The 17,069-nt window shown below is 43.1% G+C and overlaps 1 long non-coding RNA gene across 1 annotated transcript in view; it reads left to right on the top strand.

Moving 5' to 3' along the window:
• Positions 1–254: 254 nt before the first annotated feature.
• Positions 255–17,069, top strand: part of LOC140708672 (uncharacterized) — a 38,221-nt gene continuing 21,406 nt past the window's right edge. The window contains exons 1-2 of the long non-coding RNA XR_012088855.1: positions 255–387; positions 1,494–1,686. This is a non-coding gene — a long non-coding RNA (uncharacterized lncRNA). The remainder of the gene's footprint in view (positions 388–1,493; positions 1,687–17,069) is intronic.

Here is a 17,069-nt window from a genome sequence, read left to right as displayed (position 1 = left end):
ATGTGGCACTTGCTTTTTAAATCACATCTACCACCCCAAAGCCAACTTCGCCAAAATATGACACCATCAAAAGGAATGTAGTGACTTAATGTTGAAACTGTTAAGTACCTCTGACTAGGAATTCTCCCAGTGTTCAACAGATGCCAGCCATCGTTGGGTTTCCCTTGAAAATTTAAAAAATCCCAGAATGCACCATGTGAGTTTAAAACAATGCCCTGGGGCACCTCAATATGTTGGGATTGCTGGTCAAGGAAGGCCTTTGGAGTAAAAGAATATTTGAATCAAGATGTTACCAACGAGAAAGGATAGTTCAGGCAAAAGAGTGCCTGTAAGAGCCTTCCTAACAAGGCAATAGGATTTACGAAGTCTTCTTTATGAAGGAATGTGGTGAGTTTGAGCAGTGTATCTGCATTTCTAGAGCACTTATCACTATCTGATTTTATATTTCTATATATCTAGAAATCTATATCAATATGTACTATATATACATTTATGAATATTACAAACAACATGTACTATATATTCTATGTGTCTCTTAAAAATTAATCTATCCACCTATCATTCTGTTATCTATCTATCTATCTCCCTCCCTCTCTACCTATGAATACACACAGATGCAATCATTTCCTTGCTGCTGTAGGGGATAAGAAAGGGAGTTCACTGGGCATGAGTCACATGGTGTCTTGCCCAGGCCTTGAAGCCCGGATTTGTAGCAGAATGAATTAGCATGGTTTTGGAATTCCCTCCAGCAATGTTTGGCAATCCAGGAGCAGAAACAAAGAAAATGGATGGTTGGCTTGATTCAGGGTCAAGAATTGGCAAAATAGATGTGGCAGAAAATCAAGAGGTTTGAAGCTGTGAAGATTTGGAATGTTCATTGCCTTCACCTCCAAGCATGATTTACACGATGGCTTGGGGGAGCTGTTACTGGCAGGGAGGCCTTTGTGGCTCTAACTATGGTTCTTTGCAGCCAGTTGCCTGTCTTCCCCATGGCTGACCAAGGTCACTCACAGATCCGAGGATGCAACTGCTCCTTCTGACTTTATGTCAGTGTGAGAAGTGTGGCCTCATTCTGGACAGTGACTTTCAGGTCCCTGGGATTTATCTCAATCCTTCAAAGGATCACACTAGTAGATTTGTCTGAAAGCAACAGCATGAAAAGTAAGCTTTTCCTTGACTTGCCAGTTTTGGTTTAAAGCACTACCAACTTGACAAAGCTTACTTCCAAATGCTTTCTTTATTTTTTTTGTCCATATACATATATTTTTACATATTATGGTGAGCAGCTTCTAAAAGGGCTCTCAGTGACCTCTGCCTCCTGGTTTTCATGCCCTTGTGTAATAAAAGTGTGAGCTGAACCTAGTGACTTACATCTAATGAAGAGAATAATGGCAAAAGTAATGGGATGTCGCCTCAGAGATTAAGTTACAAAAAACGGTGATTTTTCTCTTGTTTGCCCTCTCTTGCTCCCTCACTTACTCATTTCCATAAAGCCACCTGCTGTGTGTGACCTGCCCTACGCAGAAGGCTATGGAGCAAAGACATGATGGTCACTTCTGGCCAACAGCCAGTGTGGAACTGAAGCTGTCAATCCAACCAGCCAGAAAGAACTGAATCCTGCCAACAACCAGTGAGCTGGGAAATAGACTCTTCCCCAGTGAAGTCTTGGGATGACCCCAGCCCCAGGTAACACCTCCATAGCAGCGTGTAAGTGATTCTAGGGCAGAGTCTAAGTTGTGCCTGAATTCTTGACCCACAAACACTGTAAAATAATTAATGATGTTTTAATCCGTTAAGTCGTGGGACAATTTGTTACGTAGCAACAGATAATGAATACACGTCACAAACTGTAAGATGCCATTAATGGTAAGATACCTTTTATTTTAAGTTCCCTAAATAAGAAACCCTCCTGCCAATATGATCTGTCATAAGATGGATAGCACGCTGTTGATTGTAAGACATAGCCTAATTTCAGAGATGTGTGAAAAAAAATGTACATCTTAGAATCCGTGTCACTATGGTAGTGGTAATCATCGCATGCATACATTGTATATAATGTATTTTTTCCCAATTTTTTTTTGAGACACCAGGTTGGTGTTCAGTGGCTTAATCATGGTTCCCTGCAACCTCTGCCTCCCAGGCTCAAGCCATTCTCCTATCGCAGCCTTCTGAGTAGCTGAGACTACAAGTGCTCACCACCATGCCTGGCTAATTTTTCTTATTTTTTGCAGAGACAGGGTTTTGCCATGTTGCCCAGGCTAGTTTTGAACTCCTGAGTTGAAGCAATCCACCCATCTCGGCCTTGCAAAGTGCTAGGATAACAGGCACGAGCCACCACACCAGGCTCCTGGATGTTTTATTATGGACATAGTCCAAGGTTGTATGTCATCTTTATCCCATCCATTTTTTTAATAGGCAATACAAACATATGACAAAAAATTTCAAATAGTACCTGTCCATGTCTTATTTCTACCAGTTTTTGTAGACTTCTGGGAATAGTCTGTGCGCACTCAAGCATCCCTCTTCCCTCGTTTTCTCTTCTCTCTGTTTTTCCTCTTTTAACACAGTTGGTAGCACATTAAGTGCATTGTTCTGCACCTTGTGCTTTTCAGTTAACAATGTATCTTGGTAATAGTTTCATAATACTTTGTAAAGATTCTCTTCAATACTGAGGCTGAGAAGTCTGACTTCAGCATTTCCCCCACCATTTTTTCCCTCTAAACTTTTTTTTTTTTGAGACAGAGTCTTGCTCTGTTGCCCAGGCTGGAGTGCCGTGGCGTAATCTCGGCTCACTGCAACCTCCGCCTCCCAGGTTCAAGCAATTCTCCTGCCTCAACCTCCTGAGTAGCTGGGATTACAGGCATGTGCCACCACACCCGGCTAATTTTTGTATTTTTAGTAGAGACGGGGTTTCACCATGTTGGTCAGGCTGGTCTCAAACTCCTGACCTCGTGATCCACCCACCTTAGCCTCCCAAAGTGCTGGGATTACAGCCATGAGCCACTGCACTTGGCCTCTAAAATCTTTTTAAGATCTTTTATTTATTCATGATTTGTAAAGTTCTGTGATGATTTAGCACTATTTTTGCTTCTGCTGCTGACTTCCTAGTATATTCTTTCAATCTACAGGCTGCTAGCTTTTACTCCTGTATGTATATGTATAAATGTGTGTGTGTGTGTGTGTGTGTGTGTGTGTTGTGTGTGTGTTGTATTTTTCTTTGCCTGCTGTTTTCTGTTTGTCTGGAACAGAAACTTCTATTCCTATTATTTGACTGTTAGGTTTTCTGGGTTAATCCTTTCTCTCATGTCTTGCTTTGGTCCATAATTTTTATTTCCTGATCTCTATTTGCTCTCTTTGTGGGAAGGAAACTGGGATGAACTTTATATTCATGGAAAGATAAAGTTCCAGGGATATTTTTACTTTGCGTGCTCTAGCTTTATTTTTAAGAGCTCTTCTTTCCTGACTGATTAATAAATTATTGTTTTATGGATACATTATCTTCTCATATCTTTCCAAGGATGTTAAGGTTGTTTTATGGATACATTATCTTCTCATATCTCTCCAAGGATGACATTTAACACAAATCCCTTTCTTCCTTCCTTCCTGTCCCTTCCCCTCCCTTCCCTCCCTTCCCCTCCCCTCCCTCCCTCCCTTCCCCTCCCCTCCCTCCCTCCCTTCCCCTCCCCTCCCCCCCTTCCCCTCCCCTCCCCCTCTCCTCCCCTTCCCCTCCCCCTCCCCTCCCCCTCCCCTCCCCCTCCCCTCCCCCTCCCCTCCACGCGCCTCGCCTCGCCTCGCCCCGCCCCGCCCCGCCCCGCCCCGCCTCGCCTCGCCTCGCCTCCCCTCCCCTCGCCTCCCCTCGCCTCCCCTCCCCTCCCCTCCCCTCCCCTCCCCTCGCCTCGCCTCCCCTCCCCTCCCCTCGCCTCCCCTCGCCTCCCCTCCCCTCCCTTCCCCTCCCCTCCCTTCCTTCTCTTCCCTTCCTTTCCTTTCTCCCTTTCTGTCTCTGTCTTTCTCTTTCTTCCAACTTTTCTCTCTTCTTTTAAAAAAATTAACCCAAACTTTTGGCATATTGAGAAATAATGTGGTAAAACAGGTAAGGCAGATGAGAGATCAAGAAACCACTGTTATTAAAACAATTGAAGACTCAGGTAGGGGATGCAATTTAGTCTAAGAGTCCAGTGGGCCTGCAAACTCAACGCCAGAACTGGGAGACTTAGGCAGCCAATCACCGGCAATGCTGAACCGGGAGAGGACTCCTCCCACAGTAAGACTGTTCTCACTGAGGGGTAGAAGAAAACATGCTCTCTCTTGGAAAGACTCACTCCCAAGAGGAAAGGGTGGGGCTGAACTAAGTCTGACTGGTTCTTTCTCCCAGACTCACCTTTGCTGCCCTGTGGGAGAGGCTAGTGGGAGGGTGGGCAAGGCCACAGCATGTCCTGCCTCCATGTGGAGGGAGACACGGGAAGCTGGTAAGGCTCCTGGCCAACCTCTCCTTGGGGTGGAGGGTCAGTGCCTGGTTTCTGGCACTCTGTGGGTGACAGTAGGTGAAGGTGCTGACTGTTATAAATACTGAATTCTATCTTAGCCTCCAGGGTTACTCTTGTGTCCCCCTCCCACACTCTGTGATATCAGATGTCTCCAGTTTATGAGTTTCTCTGATGCCCTGTGGTGGGGAGAGTCAGGTCTATTCTTAGGCTCTGCTTTTATTCACAGCTTTCTCTTTCCTGCTAAATAAGTTACTCCCTCTGCCCTGCTTCTCATTTCTCAAAACTGCTGATCTTTCCCATTCAGAACATCCCTTGTCCTGATGTCTCTGTTTGTGAGAATTTATATATATTTTTCTCCTTTACTGTGGAAAGAGATGCATTAAAGCACAAGCTTTAGATTCTTACACTTACTTTGCCACGTACTAACTATGGGACTTTGGACAAGTTATTTAACCTCTCTTTGCCTTAGATTCTTCAATTGTAAAATGGATTGTTATAAGGTTGAAAATTGACAACACATGTAAAGTGCCCAGATTAATGTCTGGTACCCAGAGGACATTCAGTAAATATTAGTCATCATCATTACCATCTCATCGTCGTCTTAGTGGAATTTTGGGAAGCGTAGGATGTAAATATGAGTGTTCTATTAATATCGCCATCTTTCTACATCAACTTGTCCAACCTGCAGCCCACAGGCCACATGTGGCCCAGGACGGCTTTGAATATGCAGCCCAACACAACATTCATAAACATTCTTAAAACATTATGAGATTTGTGCATGGAATTTTTTTTTTTGTAGCTCATCAAGTAATGGTAGTGTTAGTGTAATTTATGTGTGTTCCAAGACAATTCTTCTTCTTCCAGTGTGGCACAGGGAAGCCAAAGATTGAACACCCCTGTATCTACATGGTCTTCGTACCTTTCATTTTTATTGGTACTTTCTCCACACTGTAATTTGCATGAAGGAAGGGCCTATCTTACTCTTATTCTTTATTATATCCATAGCACTTGGCAAACACCTAACCTATGGTATGTACTCAGACAATATTTGTGGGGTGAATCAGTGAAAACAAATTCGCTCATAACATTTCTTGTAGGAGACACTGTTGTGTGGTAATCAAAAACATGTGCTTTTAAATGAGACTGTTTGGGTTTGAACTATGGCTGGGACAGGCACTGATAGTGTAACCTTGAACACTTTCTTAATTTCTCTACCCTTCAATGTCCTCAACTATGTGACTATGTGACAGAGGAACCTGTAAACTGAGTATAAAAATTGTACCTACCTCATAAGGGTAACATGAGGACTAAGAGTAATAAACTGTGTGAAGCATTTAGCATCATGCCTGGCACATAGTAATTGCTCAATGAACATGAGCTTCGATCATTGGTGTTGTTTTTGTAATTGTTTATTGCCTATGTGCCAGTCACTGGGCTAGGCACAAGTATATGCATCACTTAGTGAGCCCCTGTGATTTGTTGTGTACTGTATTTAATACTGTACACAGTAGTAATTCCTTTTCTTTTCTTGTTTTTTGAGACAGGGTCTCGCTCTATCACCCAGGCTAGAGTGCAGTGGTGTGATCTCTGCTCACTGCAATCCCCGCCTCCTGGGCTTAAGCTATCCTCCTGTGTCAGCCCTCTGGGTAGCTGAGACCACAGGCACACGCCACTATGCCTGGCTAGTTTTTGTATTTTTTGTAGAGACGGAGTTTCGTCATGTTGCCCAGGTTGATTTCGAACTCCTGAGCTCATATGATCTGCCTGCCTCGGCCTCCCAAAGTGTTGGGATTACAGGCATGAGCCACCGTGCCTGGCTTGGAATAGTTTCTATAGTCAGATACTGTGTGTGGTTATATTCTATAGTCAATGGATTTGAATTCAACCCTGCTATTCAGACCTCAGCTGAATAACTTAGAACAAGTTAGTTAATCTTACTAAGCCTCACTATTAATATTTGTAGAACAGGGTAATAATAAAACCACCTGTAGGGTAGTTATGAGGCACCATGTAAGGCTCTTAGCAAAGAGCTTAGCTATGATGATGATGATAATGACAACAACAATAATTATGGTGGCAGTGACAATGATAAAACCATGATAATTACAGTGGTGACAGGAATGATAGTGGTGACAACAGCGATGAATGTGTCCACGACAATGTTGATAAGGGTGTCGGTGATGCTGACAATGAGGATGACCATACTGACTTGAGAGGCAGGAGCTTGAAGGGGTTATATGCTTTGGTTGTAGAGTGGGAGGAACCTGCAGCTGAGAATCTGTTCTCTTACTAGATGTGTGACTTTAAGGAAGTAATTTTATCTAATTAAATGTTGGCATCCTCTTCTGTAAAAACAATCATTGTTTCACAGGGCTGTTGGGAAGTTTAAAAATGCTATATATCATTCCTTAAAGATGCCTATTTTTCATATTTTAACATCTCTGAAATTAGAAATGCATCTTGCAGTTACTGTCAGCCAGGCAGAACTAAATTTGCTTTAATTTCTTTTTAATTTTTGTGGGTACATGGTAGGCATATATATCTGTGCGATGCATGAGATATTTTGATATAGGCATGCAACGTGACCATTCAGACTGAATTTTTCTTTCTCTTACATTTTCTTTCTCGTTAAGACACGAGTAATTCTATGACAGTCACTAAATGTAAGTATAAAATAGTCTTCTCAATAAGTAGAAAATAAAACCTCAAACTGATAAACTGTGTTATAATTTAATTGACAGTGTTTTATTTACTTTTTAAGGGTACAAAAAATAACAGTTTGTCCTTCAGGTGATAGAATGTTAGTTTTGATGAAAAATAGTAACACGTTTTCAACACCACACCGTGCGGTAGTTACGTCCTTCATCCGGTTTTGTCCCATTTTGCTGTAATAAGATTTACACGAACTAAGAAAAATGTATACCTATAGTAGCCAGTCTTCAGAGGGTCCCTTGTGATCTCTGCCTCCTGGTTCTCACACCCTTGGGTAATCCCCTTTAAGAAAAATGTATACCTATAGTAGCCAGTCTTCAGAGGGTCCCTTGTGATCTCTGCCTCCTGGTTCTCACACCCTTGGGTAATCCCCTTCCACTCTGAACAGGGATGATTTGTGTCTCATATTGCAGAGAAGACAGAGCATGACTTCTGAGGCCTGGCATCCAAACATTCCTGCATCCCTTTTACTCTTTTTTTTTTTTTTTTTGAGATGGAGTTTCACTCTTGTTGCCCAGGCTGGAGTGCAATGGCACGATCTCAGCTCATGGCAACCTCTGCCTCCCAGGTTCAAGCGGTTCTCTTGCCTCAGCCTCCCGAGTAGCTGGGATTACAGGCATGCATGCGCCACCATGCCCGCTAATTTTGTATTTTTATTAGAGACGGGTTTCTCTGTGTTGGTCAGGCTGGTCTTGAACTCCCAAACTCAGTTGATCCACCTGCCTCAGCCTCCCAAACTGCTGAGATTACAGGCGTGAGCCACCGCGCCCGGCCCCTCTTACTCTTTAAATCCCTCACTCTGGGAAAACCAGCCACTGTGTCATGAAGACACTCAACCAGCCCAAGCAGGAGGTACACATGGTGGGGAACTGAGTCCTCTTGCCCACAGCCAGTGAGAACATGAGGGGTCCTGCCGACAGCCATGGGAGTGAGCCACCTCAGAAGTGGGCATTCCAGCTCCTGCCTCCCCACCCTCCCACTGACATCCTGGTTGTAATTTTATGAGAGACACTGAGTCCAAGCCATTCTAGTTGAGTCACCAAACCCTGACTCACTCATCACATATTCTATGCATGTAACAAAATATCACATGTACCCCATAAATCCATAAAATATTGTATATCAATAAAAAAGCAATTTTAACATGAAACTGTGGTCACTTCTCCGAGATGAATGCATGCTTCACCAAATGAGATTCTTTTTTTTTTTTTTTTTTTTTTTTAAAGCAAAAAGACGTTAAGAAAAACAAGATAGGCTGGGCGCTATGGCTCACTCCTGTAATCCTAGCACTTTGGGAGGCCGAGGTGGGTGGATCACAAGATCAGGAGTTCAAGACCAGCCTGGTCGACATGGTGAAACCCTGTCTCTATTAAAATACAAAAAAAAATTAACCAGGTGCAATGGCGTGCGCCTGAAGTCCCAGCTACTCAAGAGGCTGAGGCAGCCTGAAGTCCCAGCTACTCAGGAGGCTGAGGCAGGAGAATCGCTTGAACCCGGAAGGTGGAGATTGCAGTGAGCTGAGATTCACTGCACTCCAGCCTGGGTGACAGAGTGAGACTCCGTCTCAAAAAAAAAAAAAAAAAAAGAAAGAAAAACAAGATAAAGAGGTCTGATGAATACCCAAAAGTCTGCTGTGGAGGTCCCTCTGCATACGAAGGGTGGGATCCCAATGGTTCTCTTTCATTGTGTGTGTGCGTTTTTTTCAAACTTGGCAATTATGGAGTCTTTCCACTGATTCAAACTAATAAATCACCATCTCTCAGTAGTACAAACTTCATTTGGAATTAAAAGTCATGTCAATCATGTATATCATATTAAAATCTAATAAAAAGGGGTGAACACTGAAATTTTAAAAAACAACGCCACGATGGAAAATTTGGCTGAAGACATTATAGGTAATCTGTAAAAGGATAATTAGGAATATTCAAGAAATATAGGGATGTGAATGTTCAAAATTATTAGTATCTGGAAGCAATAAATTGTAACATTTTTTCACCCACCAGATTAGTTAAAAACAAAAGAAAGGTGATATGTCAAAGTGAGGAGAGATACTGTGGATGGGAATGTAAATACATGGTTCAATTTTTCTTTTACAAAAGACTTGTAATCAAAGTTATACATGTGTGGAGCTTTTTAAAAAGTCCAATGGTACCATGAGGAATAATGTAAAAGATAGGAATCTCCTGCCTCACCCCTTCTCACACTACACCCTGTTCCCTGGAGCCAACTGTTGTCCACTCTTTTAGCAATTACTTCTGCTATTTGCTTTCTTTCTTTTTTTTTTTTTTGAGAGGGTGTTTTGCTCTTGTTGCCTAGGCTGGAGTGCAGTGGAATGATCTCGGCTCACTGTAACTTCTACTTCCTGGGTTCTAGCGATTCTCCTGCTTCAGCCTCCCAAGTAGCTGGGATTGCAGGCACGTGTCACCACACCCAGCTAATTTTGAATTTTTAATAGAGACAGGGTTTCACCATGTTGGCCAGGCTGGTCTTGAACTCCTGACCTCAGGTGATCCACCTGCTCCGCCTCCCAAAGTGTGGGATTACAGGCATGAGCCACCACGCCCGGCCTGCTTTCGTATCTTAAAATAATATACTTAAGGAACTCTTTCTCGATTTTCGGTTTTATGTATTACTATTGACATCTTACTAGAAAACAAGAGGCTCTACCTCTGTCTTAGTTTTGTTCCCCACACTAGTCGAGTTGCCAGATAAAATGTAGGATACTCATTTAAATTTGAATTTCAGTTAAACAACAAATCATTTTTTGTACAAGTATGTCCCAAGTATAGCATGGGCAAACTTGCACTAAAACATGATTTATCATTTATCTGAAATTCAAATTTAGTGGGACGTTTTGTATTTTTATTTGCAAAATCTGGCAACCTTGCCTAAAGCAGACACAGAGATAAAGACAGTACATGATATGGTTTGGCTGTGACCCTACCCAAATCTCATCTTGAATTATAGCTCCCATAATTCCCATGTGTTGTGGGAGGGACCCGGTGACAGACAATTGAATCATGGGGTGGTTTCCGCTATACTGTTCTCGTGATAGTAAGTCTCATGAGATCTGATGGTTTTATAAGCAGAAACTCCTTTTGCTTGGGCCTCATTCTCTTTTGCCATGTGAGAAGTGCCTTTTGCCTTCCACCACGATAGTGAGGCCTCCATAGCCATGTGGAACTGTAAAAAAGAACTCTTTTTCTTTTTTTCCTTTTTTTTTTTTTTTGGAGACAGAGTTTCACTCTTGTCACCCAAGCTGGAGTGCAATGGTGTGATCTCAGCTCACTGCAACCTCTGCCTCCTGGGTTCAAGCGAGTCTCTTGCTCCAGTTTCCCGAGTAGCTGGGATTACAGGCACACACCACCATATCCAGCTAATTTTTATATTTTTAGTAGAGACGGGGTTTCACCATGTTGGCCAGGCTGGTCCAAACGCCTGACCTCAGGTGATCTGCCCGTTTTGGCCTCCCAAAGTGCTGGGACTACAGGCATGAGCCACCGTGCCTGTCTACCTCTTTTTCTTTATAGATTACCCAGTCTGGGATATCAGCAGTGTGAAGATGGACTAATGCAGTACACAATTTAATCAAGAGGCACTCCCACGAAGCATAAGCAAGAATGAAGGGAGAATGAGAGAATGAACAGAGAACAGTCAACGAAGGGCATATTTAGTGAGTGGATTGTCACTGTGGACGATCTGAGCTCAGTCATGCTGTGGACCCTTTGAGACACTATAGAGTACACCTCAGAGTTGTCCCGCTAGAAGGCAGGAGGGTGGAGATACTGATGCACTGGCTACAGTCCCTCCTTGGTTAAGGGTAGCCTTCACATGCCTGGGTTGCCTTCGTGCTGTATCCACGCATTTTTATTTCTCCCACCTCCCATTGTTGGGTAAATTAACATCGTATATTTATACTACAATGGTTATATAGCTATGATTCACCACTGAGCTGCAACTGCATGTCTCACACAACTTTTTGTATTCTTGGGTTTAATAATTGCTTCCTCCGTTTTTTGCTTTAGGTTTCCATTGCATCAATTACTAATTCAATCCTTAACTTTCTAAGTGAATGGATAATCTGAGAATACATTTGACAGCTCAGGTACTCCCTCAATTTCATCATCTTTTCTTGACACCATCTCTCTCTGATCCTTGTTCTGCTTTTCTTATCTGGTCTGGTTGCTTTCTAGACCTACAGGTCTTAAGATGTCTCCGTACTGCCATTCCTGAAAAATCCTGTAACTCGTGTTCTGGGTTGGATCTCTGTTTCTCAAATCACAAGCCCTCACTTTCTGGGTGTACTTTCTTATTTTGATGGAGAATATTCTCCAAGAAACTCCTAATATGGTTAGGTTTTGTGTCCCCACCTAAGTCTCATCTTGAGTTGTAATCTCCATAATCCCCACGTGTTAAGGGAGAGACCAAGTAGAAGTAACGGAATCATGGAGAGGGAGGGGATGATGGGGAGGCAGGGGGCTGTCGGTTTCCCTCATGCTGTTCTTGTGATAGTGAGGGAGGTCTTACGAGATCTAATGGATTTATAAGGGGCTCTTCCCTCTTTGCTTGGCATTTCTCCTTTCTGTCACCTTGTGAAGAAGGTGCCTTGCTTCCTCTTTGCCGTCTGCCATGATTGTAAGTTTCCTGAGGCCTCCCCAGTCATGCTGAACTGTGAGTCAATTAAACCTCTTTCCTTTGTAAATTACCCAGTTTCAGGCAGTTCTTTACAGCAGTATGAAAACAGACAAATACACCTCCCAAGAAAGAATTCATGAGAAGTAAATTTTTGTATTCTTGCATGTCTGCAAATGTCTTTATTAAAGAACATCATGGCTGAATATCAAATTTTACATTGGGCATTATTTTCCCCAGAATTTTGAAGATTCTGCTCACTGTCCAGTTCCAATAGCATTCTGAAGCCTTGTTCATTCCGTTTGATCTGCTCTTTTCTCTTTATTTTGAACTTGGTGGTGGTTGTTGAATTTCATTGTTATGTGCCTTGTGGGTCTTTCCCCCCGCCCATTTATTGTGCTGAACACTTGATGAAAACTTCCAGTCTGGAAAATCATGGCCTTCACTCCTTGTATTATTTCTTTGCAAATTTCTTCCCTTCTGTTTTCCATGTACTCTTTTTCTTGCAACATTTCTTCTTTTCTTCCTTCCTTTCTTTTTTCCCCTTTTTTTGGATGTAGAATTTCTTGGATGGACCCTTTAGTTTTTCTATCTTTTTTCTCTTATTTTCCTTATTTTATCTCTGAATTTTACTTGTTGGTAGATTTTTTTCAACTCTATTTCCTTCCAAACATTCTATCAAATGAAAAATTTCTATAATTATGCTTTTAATTTCTAAGAGCTGTTTCTTATTCTCTTATTATCTCTTTTTATAGACCATCATTGTATAATAATGTCACTATTTCTCTGAGGATATTTGTTATAGTTAAAAAAGTCATTTTGCCAACTGCATTGTCTTTATTTCCACGGAATTTTTTTCTCTTAGTTTGTTTCCCACCCTGCCCCCTGACCCTCAACTTTTTAAAAAAATTTAATTTAATTTTTATTTTTGACATTCAAAGCTTGGAAGAGAGCTGGGACCCAACTTTGCAACATACCAATTCAAAGCAATGCAAAACTACGTAAAAGCTGACGTCAATGTCTAACTCTCCTAGGCTGTTCGTTTATACTGACCAGAGAGACACTAAAATGCAAACTCTACACTGGTGGGTAATTGACAAAACCCTGTCAATTTAGAACTTCACTGTCAAGTGATCAAGTAGTAACCTGGCATTTCACTGGGAGACTTTCAGATATCAGTGTCTTGGGATTTTTCTCCTAGACTAATCAGTTTCCTTAAAGAGGAATCCTGTAAGACCCTTACTGTGGTCTAAGTCTAGCTGCTAGTGTTCTTGAAGCCAAGTGGAGATGGGGCTGGTATCCCCAAAACTGGATTTAAACCTCAAGTAAAAGAATGTTTTGCCTCCCAGGCTGGAGTGCAGTGGTGCAATCTTGGCTCACTGCAGCCTGGACTTCCCAGGCTTAAGTGATCCTCCTGCCTCAGCCTCCCAAGTAGCTGGGACCACCACCACCATTTGTAGAGATGGGGGTTTTGCTATATTGCTCAGGCTGGTCATAAACTCCTGTGCTCATGTGATCTTTCTGCCCCAGCTCCACAAAGTGCTGGGATTATAGGCATGAGCCACCATGCCTGGCCTAACCCACTCTTTAATACACTAATATCTTGTAGATTTCAAATGTAGATCATCATTGGGAATGAATACAAAGTGTTCTTCTATATAGATCTGCCTTATTTTGCTTATTAATCTCATATTAATGGACTTGCAAGTGATTTCTAGTTTTTCTCTATTGTACAGCATGCAGTAATGAACATCCTTGTATAATTCCTAGAATTGTGACTGCTTGTTGAAAGGTATGCTTATTTACATGTTGATACCTGTTGCCAACCATCCTCTAGAGGTCTTGCCCACCAGTGTTTCATTTTTAGATAGTAAAATCCATTTCTCTTGACTATTTGATTTGATTACTTCAAGCCTTAGGATTTTTTTTTTTTTTTTAAACCTAGTATACCTTTATGTCATTTTTCTATAATTTGATTAAAAAGACAGAATCCAAAATCCAAGTGAAGCACACAGGCTTTTGATTTCCTGATTTTATTAGAAATCAAGTGACAAATCTTTTCTTTAGGGCTGAAGAAATCTTTTCTTCCTTTCTTTAGATGAGGAAGGGTTGATTTTTATAAATATTTGTTTGTTATTCTTATTTCTATGAGTTATTCAGGATCTATTCTTGTGTAAAATGTGAAAGAAAGCACACAAAAAAAGATAAATAAAATAGTGCATCTGCCAATTCAACCACCTTTCTGTAGTCAAATTTATCCTTATCCCCAAGGGTAGTCTGAGTTTATCACTTTTGTGGGTAACCTTCCATTGACTTTCTTTTGCATTTACGTAGAGAGCATGCACAAACAGAAATACATAGATCTGTTGTGTGCATGTTTTAATCTAAATGTGATCATGCACATATATTCTGCAGAGTCCTTTTTCTAACCCATAATATTAAGAGGTGACAACATGCTAGCACCCCTCGCTCTGGGCGCCTCCTTGGCCTCGGCGTCCACCCTGGCAGTGTTTGAGGAGCCCTTCACCTGGCCACTGCACTGTGGGAGCCCCTCTCTGGGCTCCCCTCTGCTTGCCCGGAAGTGTGAAGGGAGAGGTGCAGGCGGAACCGGGGCTGAGTGCGGAGCTCACAGGCCAGCATGAGTTCTGGCTGGCGTGGGCTTGGCAGGCCCTGCATTCGGAGCGGCTGGCTGCCACCCCAGGCCCAGGGCAGTGAGGGGCTTAGCACCTGGGCCAGCAGCTGCGGAGAGTTTGCAGGGTCCCCCAGCACTGCCGGCCCACCCGCGTCAGGCTCAAATTCTCTAGGGTCCTCAGAGGCCTCCCTGCAGGGCAGGGCTGGGGACCTGCAGCCCGCCATGCCTAAGCCCCCTCACGGTGGGCTCCTGCGCTGCCCGAGCCTCCGACGGGCACCACCCCCTGCTCTGTGGCGCCTGGTCCCATCAACCCTCCAAGGGGTGAGGAGTGCAGGTCCATGGCGTGGGACTGGCAGGCAGCTCCTTCTGAGGTCCTGGTGTGGAATCCACTAGGCAAGCCAGCTGGGCTCCTGAGGCCCTGGTGCAGAATCCATTAGGCAAGCCAGCTGGGCTTCTGAGTCTGGTGGGGACTTGGAGAAGTTTTTGTCTAGCCAGAGGATTGTATATGCACCAATCAGCACTCTGTATCTAGCTAATCTGGTGGGGACTTGAAGAACCTTTATGTCTAGCTAAAGGATTGTAAATGCACCAATCAGCACTCTGTGTCTAGCTCAGGGATTGTAAACGCACCAGTCAGCACTTTGTCAAAACGGACCAATCAGCTCTCTGTAAAATGGACAAATCAGCAGGCTGTGGGTGGGGTCAGATAAGGGAATAAAAGCAGGCTTGCGCGAGCCAGTCAGCGGCAACCTGCTAGGGTCTCCTTCTGAGCTGTGGAATGTTTGTTCTTTTGCTCTATGCAATAAATCTTGCTGCTGCTCACTGTTTGGGTCGATGCAGTCTCTATGAGCTTTAACACTCACCGCGAAGGTCTGCAGCTTCACTCCTGAAGTCAGCAACACCACGAGCCCACCAGAAGGAAGAAACTGGACACATCTGAAGGAACAAACTCCAGATACACCATCTTTAAGAACTCTAACACTCACCATGAGGGTCCGCGGCTTCATTCTTGAAGTCAGCCAGACCAAGAACCCACCAGTTCTGGACACGGTATGACTTTGTATTAGTCCATTTTCACTCTGCTGATAAAGACATACCTGAGACTGGGTAATTTATAAGGAAAAAGAGGTTTAAATGCACTCACAGTTCCACATGGCTGAGGAGGCCTCACAATAATGGTGGAAGGTGAAAGGCACATCTTACATGGTGGCAGACAAGAAATAATGAGAGAGCCAAGTGAAAGGGGAAACCCCTTATAAAATCAACAGCTCTTGTGAGACTTATTTACTATCATGAGAACAGTATGGGGGAAACTGTCCCTATAATTCAATTATCTCCCACTGGGTCCCTCCCACAACATGTGGGAATTATGGGAGCTATAATTCGAGATGAGATTTGGGTGGGGACACAGCCCAACCGTATCAGGCTTGGAGGCCTCTCTCTCCATGTCAGTTTCCCTAGGCTTACCTCATTCTTTTTATTTATTTATTTTTGAGATGGAGTCTGGCTCTGTCACTCAGGTTGGAGTGTAGTGGTGCAATCTTGGCTCACTGCAACCTCTGCCTCTTGGGTTCAAGTGATTCTCCTGCCTCAGCCTCCTGAGTAGTTGGGATTACAGGTGTGTGCCACCACACCTGGCTAATTTTTGTATTTTCAGTAGAGACCAGGTTTCATTATGCTGGCCAGGCTGGTCTTGAACTCCTGACCTCAAGTGATCCCCCCGCCTCAGCCTTCCAAAGTGCTAGGATTACAGGCATGCATAATATAGATGCAGTATAGTTTATTGAACTAATTCCAAATGATGGACATTTAGATTGTTTCCCTATTAAAAATGATGTAGTCAGCAACTTTGTTGCTCGTTTGTTTCTTTCGACTTTTTCTCTAAGACACATAACGAAAGTGGAATTGTCAGAGGCCTGTGAACCATAGCAACTCTGTCTGAAATAGGAGCTGGGTAAAATGAGGCTGAAACCTACCGGGCTGCATTCCCAGACAGTTAAGGCATTCTAAGTCACAGCATGAGATAGGAGGTCAGCACAAAACACAGGTCATAAAAACCTTGCTGATAAAACAGTTTGCAGTAAAGAAGCTGGCCAAACCCCACCAAAACCAAAATGGTGACGAGCGTGACCTCTGGTCGTCCTCTGCTACATGTCCACCAGTGCCATGACAGTTTACAAATGCCATGACAACATCAGGAAGTTACCCTATACGGTCTAAAAATAGAAGGCATGAATAATCCACTCCTTGTTTAGCATGTCATCAAGAAATAACCGTAAAAATGGGCAACCAGCAGCCCTTGGGGCTGCTCTGTCTATGGAGTAGCCATTCTTTTATTCCTTTACTTTCTTAATAAACTTGCTTTCATTTTGCACTGCAGACTTGCCCTGAATTCTTTCTTGGGGGAGATCCAAGAACCCTCTCTTGGGGTCTGGATCGGGACCCCTTTCCTGTAACGGAATTGCTGGGTCAAAGGGAAGTATATTTGAATTATAGTTGCATTTAGAGCAGTGTTTCTCAACCGTTTTTTTCTGTTATTATCCTCCCTGCAGGAAAAATTAAATTGAAATTATTAAATTAAAGTAAAATGCCAAGCTAATTTAGTTGTA

This window comes from Chlorocebus sabaeus, chromosome 16 (genome assembly GCF_047675955.1).
Source record: "Chlorocebus sabaeus isolate Y175 chromosome 16, mChlSab1.0.hap1, whole genome shotgun sequence".
Taxonomy (NCBI): Eukaryota; Metazoa; Chordata; class Mammalia; order Primates; family Cercopithecidae; genus Chlorocebus; species Chlorocebus sabaeus.
The sequence above is the reverse complement of the archived record's forward strand: the minus strand, read 5'-3'. Positions and strand labels throughout refer to the sequence as shown.